This window comes from Rhamphochromis longiceps, linkage group LG14 (genome assembly GCF_057381845.1).
Source record: "Rhamphochromis longiceps isolate RC_006_pf linkage group LG14, R_longiceps_female_GT1.1, whole genome shotgun sequence".
In the NCBI taxonomy this organism is placed as follows: domain Eukaryota; kingdom Metazoa; phylum Chordata; class Actinopteri; order Cichliformes; family Cichlidae; genus Rhamphochromis; species Rhamphochromis longiceps.
The window spans coordinates 35,804,853-35,816,315 of record NC_140570.1 but is presented as its reverse complement, the minus strand read 5'-3'; the positions used below and the strand labels follow the sequence as shown (position 1 = coordinate 35,816,315).

Here is an 11,463-nt window from a genome sequence, read left to right as displayed (position 1 = left end):
ATTTCTTTAAAAACAAGAGATTTCATGGAAAGATAGGTGGGAAAAGAAAATATACCACACAGAACAACATTGGATATGCTGTAAAGAAGATGATAGAATTTATATAGACAGAAAAACACACTGAAGCACGGGGCATGAAAATTGATTGTAACAGCTAGTGATATCAGTCTTAAAAGTTTAGAAGATTGAAAACCCAGACTATAGTTTAAATCAGCATTACTACCCGGGTGTTGCAATAATTGTGTATCTGCGAGGCACGTTGGCAAAGCCACTGTACTCAGGGCTGAGGTCTATGCTGTCAGGCCCGCCAGGGCAAGAGAAAGTGAAATGTTGCAGCAGTGACACCAGGAAGAGGAAAATCTCCATGCGAGCAAGAGACTCTCCAATGCAAGATCTCTTTCCTGGAAGAAGAGCATAAATAAGTCAATGAGAGAAACAATATACATCTAACTGTGATGGAAAAAAAGATTTTTATGATTATTCTGTTCACAGAAAAAAATCTTAGAAATAGTTACTCAGAATATTCCAGGAAAGGGCATAATACCACAAAATGTGTTAATAAAGTAGATCCAATGAGGAGCACATTTTCTAAAGGCGTGGAGGATAGAAGGAAATGTGCATCATTACCTGCAGAGAAGGGCAGAAATGCAGGGTTTTTCTTAAAGTTCCCATTGTTGTCCAGAAAGTGCTGGGGGTTAAAAGACCGTGGAGTTGCCTACCGTTTTTCATCTTTTAGCACAGAGTGCAACAAGGGAATAATTAGTGTATCCTGTTGAGAAAAGATGTTCAATCAGATGGGACATTTCTTATCTGGGAACATTCTGCATAAACAGCACTAAAATAGATTACATCAAAATACCTTGGGAATTGTGTAACCCCTGAAAGAAATGTCACGTAGTGCATAGTGAGGGATGCTCAAGGGGATAATATCTAGAAAACGTTGAATTTCATGGAGGACTGCGTCTGTATATGGAAGGGACTTCTTGTCTTCCATACAAGGGCAACGCTGTCCAACTAGAGTGTCAATTTCCTGCTGAATGGTCTCTTTGGAATGAGAAGAAAATTGCAACATAATTAGTGGAGAAAGCTCTAAAGTCAGTAGCAAATCAGCAAAAAATAAGATTAAATAAAGACTTTCAAATATTTTAGTGCTGCTTTACAAAGAATTTTGGAGTGAACAATTAACACAAATTACCAATTATAATGTCATTCAGTCTGAAGTTTTATTTATTTTTAAGAGAAGAAAATCATCAGAGCAAGTGTGTAGAATTTCATTTGCTTTCTGTTTCTACCTTGTATTTGGGGGTATTTGATCAGAACATTTAATGCATATCTGATAGTTGAACTGGTGGTTTCAGTTCCTGCCAGATAAAGATTCAACACTGTTGACACCAAGTTGTCATAGTGGAACTGGCTTGTAGGAATGTGCTTTTCCAGAAAGTAAAAACAATTTTATCAGTTTAACAATACAACCTCAAGATTAAAATTAAAGACTTTAAAATGCACTTGCAGGGGAATACCAATGCAAAGGAATTGTCTTATAATAGGGGGCATGCACATTTGTAAAAGAGCAATTATCAGCAGTAAATAAAAGAAGCCTAAGTGAGGTAATTCACAAAGATTTAGTCTGGTTATTAAATTTAGTTCTGTCACACCTTATTGAGTCTTAGGAGGAAGCAGTCAATGTAATCTCTGGGTGAACTTGCATCCAGTGTGTCCTGACGTTCTTGGATTTTATTCATAATAAATGCTCTCATCTCCTCAAGTTTGGCAAACACATTGTGATGTGAACCTGGCAACCACTCCATCAACCGTGGGAAGATATTATAGAGCTGTGATGAGAGAAACAAAAAAAGACTCGATTGCTGTGTTGCAATGTTGCTGAACTCTAGCTATTATTTGGGCACATTTGGTTTTTAATTGAATCACTCACCCGCCATGCCAGTTTCATGTTATTGTTACTTTAGCTTTTACCTGGCCCTGAGAACTGCTGCCAAATTTCAAGGTGTCTGAGATGATCTGCAGAAGGTATAGGAAGTGTTTATCATCATAACTGAAGCGCTGGCCAAACACCAAACAGCAGATAACATTGGACACGGTGCAGCTCAGGAAGAAGGTTGGATCAAAGGGTTTAGCTAAAAAAAAGAAAAGAAAGAAAGACATTCATCAGTGTCACCCATGAAACAACAAACCGACACTAGTCAGGAGTCAACAATTTTCATTATAGTCCTTTTTTATTATTATCAAGAATTATATGAATACTTAAACAGTTGCAACAATGGCACTCAATCAAAAATATATGTTTATTTGTGTTAAATGCTTTTTTTAAGTTTAAGGTACATTTTTAAATGTTAACTAATTTTGTATTTTATTTGAAGCAGTAGGGCATGCAAAGATTAAAATTGTAGTATCAGTATTCTAACAGAGACATTACAAAAAGTCCCTGTGTAAGAAAACGCCTGCAGATGATAGGAAATTGTCTTTTGTTACTCAGTAATCCAGCAGAAAACTAAAGAGCATCATGACAACTGACACGTACAACAGCCCTGAGAAACTGTGAACTTTAAAATTTACTGATATTTACTGGGAATTGGGCTTACCAGCAGTCAAAATCGCATCAAAATATATGACACTGTTTTACCTGAGAGCTTTTAGGATGATGTAAAAATAGGCAACATTTACTTATATGTGTGCAAAAACAGATCCAAAAATTATGGTGTTTCTGGAGCAACTTTTGATTTATTTACAACTTGATAATCACATGATTTGTGACTGCAAATCACTTAGTGTTGGTCAAAAAACAAACAGCAAGTCACAATGGACATGGTGCAAAAGCTCAAATGTACAACATCATTTAGTTTAGTTTATTTTGAATGTGTGAATATTAGTTTATAACTCTGTATATGACAAACTGAACACACAAGACAAGCACAGTCACCTTTCCATATTCTATACCAACCATTCATCTTTTTAATGCAGCCCACCAGATGACTGCTCTCCTCCTGGATCCACTCTTCCATTCCTTTACATCCCATCCCAAAGTCTCTCAAAGTTGTCAGGGTAAACCCTTGTAGCTGTTGCCAACACTCTCTATTGCTAACACCCAAACCTTTTGAAAGGTAGAAGTAACGCATAGTTTCATAAACATGACCTTCACAAAAAAGACACATTGTAACATTAAATCCTCTATATTACCGTAGCCTTTGGAAGCTTTGAAAAGTAATGGGATAGGTCCTCGGCCAGAGAAGTCATCTGCTTGGTCCAGCAGCGCCTCCTTCACAGCATCATACCCCAACAAAATCACTGTGCGTTGGGGGCCCAGATACATCGTCATCACCGAGCCATATTTATCACTGAGCCGAAGGGTTAAATGGAAAAATGAGTGAGCTTATACAGACATACCAATCCCTGGGATCTTTAACACCAAAGCATAATCCTATGCCACAAGCAATGAAATATTTTGACAATCAGTTGAGGCTGATGTCTGTAAATAAATAAATAATGGTTTACTGGTATACTATAATGCTGTCTTACACAATAAAAATAACAATCAGCTTAGTGGTTTTTCCATAAGAATGCACAAAAACATGCACATACACACTGCAATCAAAACAGTCAGAACATTGTGTTAAACATTATGTGGGGGTTTATGTGTTAAGAAGTAATTCAGTCACCTTTAGCATAGTTTTGAATGGGGCCCTTTTGTCCATTTGCAGCACATTTCCGATGACAGGCAGGGCAGAGGGTCCGGGAGGTAAGGCAAGTTGCCTATGACTCTTGATGCTGAAAAGTTACAGTAACGTCAAGACAGCCCCTATTAAAATCAACGTGCCAGAAAACTCCATGATTTTCCAGGACAGAAACTCTTGCTGTTCCCTGGAGTTGAAATGGCTGAGAGATCAAAAGAGAACTAATTGAAATGCAGCCATTTACGCTGCTTGTCAGGCGCTGGTCGACCTTTTGCCTGGATTTCACGCTGTGCTGCGGAATGCTGTTGAGCAATATGCTCAGCCTTGTAGTCATACTTGAATCTGTCGGTTACATGTTTAATTTCAGATTGGTGTGAGAACAGTAAGTCCTGAAGGAAAACCCCTTTTTTATGCTTATGTTACTAAACACCCACATGAGAGCGAAGGAAATCAGCTCTGCAGAAAATGCCACTGTACTGCAAGGAATAACCTTTGTCTTAGAGACAGTGGCAGCAACATTTGCATTATTCCATAGTAAATACGAAGCACCTTTTTGTTTAGCCTCCAATCTGTCATATCATCTGGGTTTATTTGAAAAGGTTAAACAAACAGAAAAAAGAACAAGTTACATTAATAAATACAGACGTAATCAAATGATCAAATAATGAGTTTCAGTACAAGTATTAAATACTTTGTGGTTTGTGTTTAAAAAATAATTTTGTTTTTAGACTGGTAAAAATACGAGTTAGTATTTTCATTGAATAATTAAGAAATGTGAAAAAATGTAAACAACAAAAATGGGCCCAGTTGACATATGAAAAGTCAGCCCTTTACCGTATAATTGAGCTAACAACAAACACCTCTTTGTTAGACATAGTACTTCCAGTCATATTAAATTGAGTGGAGCATCAGCAAAGAGGCAGCAAGAAAATATAATTTTGTGGTATTAAATATTTATATACATGAGCTGTCTTATTTAAATTACAATTTCCTCTCACAAGGAAATGCACAAGAGCAAGAACATTCACAGGAACACATTCAGCAGACAAAAACAATAGAAAAAGAAACAAGATTCCATTAAAAATTGTGGGCGATCGTGGCTCAAGAGTTAGCAGTTTGTCTTGTAATCGGAAGGTTGCCGGTTCAAGCCCCGGCTCGGACAGTCTCAGTCGTTGTGTTCTTGGGCAAGACACTTCACCCGTTGCCTACTGGTGGTGGTCAGAGGGCCCGGTGGCGCCAGTGTCCGGCAGCCTGGCCTCTGTCAGTGCGCCCCAGGGCGGCTGTGGCTACAATGTAGCTTGCCATCACCAGTGTGTGAATGGGTGGATGACTGAACGTGTAAAGTGCTTTGGGGTTCTTAGGGACTATGTGAAGCGCTATACAAATACAGGCCATTTACAAAAACACATAATAAAGGAATCTAGACTGACTGCGGTTTGTAGTTTGTACCTGAAGCCAGTTCTATCAGGTTTAGTTTGTACATCAAAGGTTAAGTATTACAGTTGTAGTAAATAAATGGAAGAACAGGGTCAAGTAGTTTAAATCCTTCTTTCTTCTTTATACAAGTGATGTCATTGATATCTGTCAATATTTTTTTCCTGTTTTTTTAAATTTTTGAATCAGTTACTGAATGTTCAATCAAGGTCTGCTATGAAGCTATGGTTATCAGTATTTTTAAGCCAAGAGTGAGCAAGAATAATATGGGTTCAGGTTAACAATATTTCTACTGGGTTTAATAGTATGTTCAAACATACAACCATACAAACAAGTAGCATTAGTCCAAGAATTAACCTTTGGAACAAATATCTTCTATGGAAGTGGTAGAGGACGTTGTGTTTATACATAAGCAGTGTCACTGCAGTGTTGCACAATTATGGATTTATTTAGATAACATAGAAGTTACATATTTAATTCTTTGATGACCGTAACAGAAAAGTTAAAAGTTATTCAGCTATGCCAAAGTTGTTTCTTCCTTAGAACTGTCTTGTTTTGTAGGCTAGAACTGGTGGATTCTCTTCCAGCCAAGATCCGGCTTTGCAGACAGCAAGCTGTCATAATGTCCTGAGAGGACAAATTGGTAACACTGCTTTGACACTCAAAATAGAGCCAAAATTCAAAATACTCACTTTATCTTTTTCCTCAAGTTTTGTGGTGTTGTGTTTTGAATTTTTATTTTTGTTCGGCCTTTGTGATTTTGGTTCCTCTCCCTGTCTGTCTCCCATTGTCAGGTTTCTGCCATGTTATGTTAAATGAGAGTTTTGTAATTGTTAAGTGTGTCTTTTGTTGTTCCCTATCTTACTTTGTCTGATGGTCCAAAATTATTATTTTTTTAAAGTCACGTGGTTAGCCAGGGGACTGAAAGAGTCTAATTTGAGCAGTTTGCAGTTCATCTAGTTGAAGGGTTATATTTATCTAATATCTAATGTTAAGTATCAACTGGATCATGAAATGCACCTTTAAATGGAAGAATAGATGACAGGTATTGTAGAAGCTTTGTGAATTAAGCTTCTACAATACTCACTTTTTTTGATTAAAGTCTTGTTATTAAGCAAATAATAAGTAATTATTGATATAACACAGTTACATATTACAAGTTAACTGCAGACTGCAGACATGGTGCTTCAGCAGCATGATGACAATGACAATGAAAAATGTCTTCATGGTGAAGACCAGAAATTAAGGTTTGACCATTTTGGGGATCGGCCCGAGTTTCGCCGTAATCGACAACAAAGTAAAGCTAGTTTTCGGCTACGAGCCCGACACGGAACCCGACGTATTATCCAGAGGTCCCTTTACTACAGTTCGGAGCCGTGGACCTGTTTTATATACACGTGGAATAGTTTTCTATATGAGATTGCTGCAGAAAGTGCAGCCTTGCCTAATGTCCACCTTATATTAACCTCCTAAGACCCAAACTCTTTCATGGCATGCATTTTTAATTTCTCTTTCCTATTTGGGCAGATTGGGACCTGATGAATGTAAAAACAAAGAATTTCCAGATTTTATTTTATTTATTTATTTATTTTTTACATGATTTTTGTTTCTGAGAAAAATGAGATCCACATATGAGGACCCCAAAGCGCTTTACACAACCAGTCATCCACCCATTCACACACACATTCGCACACTGGTGATGGCAAGCTACATTGTAGCCACAGCCACCCTGGGGCGCACTGACAGTATTCAGAATACGTTACTCTCATTGAGTAACGTAACGGAATATGTTACAAAATACATTTTGGGGCATGTATTCTGTAATCTGTAGTGGAATATATTTTAAAAGTAACCTTCCCAACACTACAAGTTGGTAATATTTTTTGTGTATTCCTACCCTGTATTTTGGGGTGTTTAATCAGCACAGTGAGAGCTCAGGGTGTAGCTGGTGGTCTCTGTTCCAGCAACAAACAGATTCAATACAGTAGAAACCAAGTTGTCGTAGTTGAACTCACTTGAGGGATTGTCCTTTTCCTAAGGAGACAAATTAGGAATATTTTTGTCTCAAAAGAAATTACAAAAAAAAAACAACTAAATGCCTTTTCAGCAGCAGGCAACAGACCCACTTGAAATATAGTTTGAATAAATAATACATATTTGAATGCATCATCTCTACTGAAAAAGTCCTAAGTGTCCTTAACAAAGCAACTGATCCTTCAGTTCTTTCCAACCTGATTAATTCTGATGAGGAAGCAGTCAGTGTAGCCTCTGTGGGAGCTGGGGTCCAGGGTCTCTTTGTGCTCTTGGATTTCCCTCTTGATAAAATCTCTGGCCTCCTTTACATGTCCAAAAATAGTTTGGTGGTAGCCAGGAAGATGGTCCATGATCCAGGGAAAGATGTTGTACATCTTCCGGGGAAAAACAAAACAGCTTTATTTGTTTAAAGACGTGTGGAAACATGCAATAAATTTTATTGTGTATCAATTTTTTGGACAACACACTTCAGGTTTGTTGGTTTGGAGGTAATAATGCAGAACTATTCAATCAGTATGTTTGTCTTTTTTTTTATTATGCCCACTGACCTGACCAAGAGGACTACTGTTAAACCTTGTGACCTTGGGCATGATGGTCAGAAGGTGCAGGAACTGCTTGTCTTCAAAACTGAAGCGTTCCCCAAAAACCAGGCAGCAGATCACATTAGAAATGGTGCTGCTTAACACAAATTGGGGGTCAAATGGTTTACCTGGAGAAAAAAGGAAAACGACAGTTGGAAATAGTTAGCAAAGTTACGAATTACAAATACAACTATGTGAAATCTTTATTTAAATAAATCATCTCATTTAGCTTATAGTTTCTCTTTGAAGAAAGATTTGACAATGAGAAACAGTCTCAACCATCAACACAAGACAGCATTATGATTAACAAAAGAAAAATATCCACCTTAATCAATTGAAGTCAACTAAAGCTAATTATCATATGATGATAACATGAAGTTCAATAATGAAGTCATCTGTCTGGATTTCTGGGCTTTTCGACTGCAACTCTTTTCTTTTTCTCACTTCCGCTTTCCTGTTTTTAAATCGAATTCTTTCATCATCACAATGATTCAATAATTTGATTTGTTTTTCTATAAATTTCTAATAAAAAAGTCTCTATTCAATGTGCTTTAAATCACAGTGTGTTTCTGTCATTTTACCTTTCGAATTCCCCCTCAGCCATGTCCACTTTATCATTGTTGCTCATCCAAGACTCCAGCTGTGTTATTATTCCACCAGCATCGAGGCCCATAGGTATTGTGCTATTTTCTGCCATTGCTGAATTTCCACCCTTCTATATTAGAATCTACTTGCCAAACATGTTGTTGTACTTCACTGTCTGCTATGGAGTAAATACTTAATATTTGTTTTGGATTGTTTGTTTCTAGAATGTACTCCAGTAGTAATAGGGTGAACGTCTAACACAAGGAGCCACACACACACCTACAGCCCAGTTAGGATCAACAAATACACTGATACACATTTATTTGTACTGTGAGAGGACTCTGAGGCTGCAAACTCTTCACATAAAGTATATAACTGTAAATCAGCATGGGTAATTTAATCTTTTCCAAGCGCATCAGTCATGTCACAGCAAGCTGACGTTATAAATGATGCTTTAGTGTTTTAGCAGGATATGCAATACTTTATGTTTTCTATGCAAAGATTAAAGAGTTCAGACAAAACAGGATTTGTACATGAATTACAAAATCTGATAGTTGTAGACTTCGCCATATGTTACTAAATTATTTGATGTATTTTATCAAAATGTTAATGCGTGTTGTTGCATTTTGTTACATATTTAGTTTTGTTTCCCTAACCTCTCTTACTACTACAGCCTATTTCTTGTGCAGGCACAAATGAAGAGTTTTGTAGTGTTTCCAAGAAATGTTCTTGTTATTAAGTTTCCTTTTTTTCAAAGTGACAGTAACTTCTCAGGTAAATATTGAATTGAACATTTTTTGGTCATATTCAAGCTACTGTACTCGAAAAAGAGTGAAAGACTCGAGCAGTGATTGAGGGAAAAAGAAAAACAGCAGTCCTTTTTCAAATCCACCCTCAACATGTTGAAAACGCACCTTTAAATGTACGTATGTGAACCCTCAAGTGTTGGCTGACTTCTTGGATCCATTCTTCCATCCCCTTGCGTCCCATCCCAAAGTCTCTCAGGGTTGTGAGTGTGAAGCGTCGCAGCTGGCGCCAGCGCTTCCCATTACTGATTGCTAAACCTGAGAAGATGAAATGTCAAGCTTAGGAAAACTTTTACACAAACTGTTATTTGAAATTTCTTTATTTTCATGTAAAGTTGATTTGGAGTCATGCCAAAGAAATCACTGGTCTTGAAAACTGATATATGGTGTCTTGTTACCATAACCATTGGTAGCTTTGAACAGAAATGGTACGGGCATTCTGCCTGTGAAGTCATCTGCCTGATCCACCAAGGCTTCTTTCACAGCATCATACCCCACCAGAACCACTGTCCGCTGCCAGCCCATGTACAGTGTCATCACAGGACCATAGGTTTCACTGAACTAAGACAAAGCTAAGAAGAAAAAAACCTTTTTTGTATTCATGCAACGTCAGCACGCAGCTAAAATAAAAATCCAGACAGTAATGGAGTGTGCTCTTGAGACTGAAGAAGTCACTTGGATGAGTGACGAAACGTTTCTCCCACAAAACGCTACGTCCAGATGAACAGAATCCACTTTTGGGGAGTGTGCCCTTGTTTATTCTTAAGTTACTGAACAATTTAACAATATGAAAAATCCTGGAGGTCCTGGAGGCAGGCGATACTTCCTTCTTTTTACACTAAACAGCCACAGCAGAGCTAAGATTAGCCCTGCCAAGATCACTGTGGCAGAAAACTCCATAATGTTGTATTTTGTATTTTTGTCCTTCCTTATATACCTACTTTCTCTCTGTGATTGGCTTCTGTAGCTAGTTTATATTTAACAGGGGTTTGGCTGGTTGGACACACATGACCAATGTGATGTTTTAATCTTGTGCACCTTAGCACACTTTTACCTTGTTAATGATGCTCATTGACAAAAAGATGTTGCAACATTTGATTTGAATAATAAAGTCAAAACATGTAAACCATCCTCATTTGACAGTCTACACTGCCCTCTACTGGAATCAAGATTTGGCCCACACACTGCTCTGGCACCTGTTTGAACATTTACACGCTGTCTGCAACAGCATACGTAACTATTATAAAATAGGTTCAGTTTCTAATACAAATCTGCTCTCTTACCAAACCAATCAACTCTGTGAAATGAATCCAAGCAATCCAATACTGTGCTTCACTCGTAGAAACATAAAATATGTTTACAGTGAATGCTGTTAAAGTAGTAAATACTTATGATCTAAATTTGAAAGGAACATTTCACAAAAATCTTTGTCAGACTTTATTTGGATTGTTTATTTTCTTTTTCATATGAAACTGGGTTTACCTGCTCAGCACTAAGGAGAAACATAGTGATTACAATTTAATGTTCAAGACTAGGTGTTTACATAAAAACATATGCTTTGTTGACAGGCCTAAAGTAATTTGTACTAGCTATTAGTTAACTTATAAGTGCAACACATACTGTTTATATTGCTTTTGCATTTGGTTTGGTTCCATTTTGAACCGAGTCAAGGAATCCCTCATAATGTGTCTATACCAAATTTTGAACTATGTATCAATTTAGAAAGCAGCAACAAGTTACCTGAAATTAGTAAATGCACTATTCATTTTTTTTTTTATTAATTTCAACACCATAAACAGAGATAATATATTTTTTAGATTTTACATCATTTATTTTGAAAAAAATTAAACCCACTAGTCATGTCATACTGCAAACAATGAGCATGACATTTGTAATTATTGATAGAAAACAGTTGTATATTAACATAAAGCCCTAAAATAAAGACATGGTGCTTCAGCATCATGATGACAATGCAAAAACAAGCAGATATGAAGGTTGACTTCAAAGAATAAAGCAATGTGCTTCTGGAAGAAGACAGATATCCTTCAATTCTATACTAGAGGATGACTCGTTTTTCTTAAGTTAATGGGGATTCTATTGGAGCACTCTACAAGTAGTAATAACAGGCTGCTCTGATGGTATGCTTTGACCATTTTCAATTCAATTTTCAATTCAATTTTATTTATACAGCCCCAAATCACAACAACAATCACCTCAAGACGCTTTATATTTTAAGGCAGACCCAGCAATAATATATACATAGAAAAACCCAAAAATTATATTGTGTTTTCAAATGATTAACTTTAGGTCTACCATGTCAGTACTTGTAAATGC

At 36.9% G+C, this 11,463-nt stretch overlaps 1 pseudogene across 1 annotated transcript; it reads right to left on the bottom strand.

Moving 5' to 3' along the window:
- Window positions 1-219: 219 nt before the first annotated feature.
- Window positions 220-10,029, bottom strand: LOC146654564 (cytochrome P450 2F3-like; annotated as a pseudogene). The gene is made up of 15 exons (XR_014914757.1): window positions 9,906-10,029; window positions 9,528-9,749; window positions 9,238-9,387; window positions 7,706-7,866; window positions 7,355-7,531; window positions 6,977-7,157; window positions 4,124-4,185; window positions 3,676-3,891; window positions 3,196-3,359; window positions 2,960-3,151; window positions 1,975-2,135; window positions 1,656-1,832; window positions 1,293-1,428; window positions 628-1,044; window positions 220-401 (listed from the first exon to the last, which is right to left on the bottom strand). The product of XR_014914757.1 is annotated as a cytochrome P450 2F3-like (transcript).
- Between the last annotated feature and the right edge of the window lie 1,434 nt (window positions 10,030-11,463).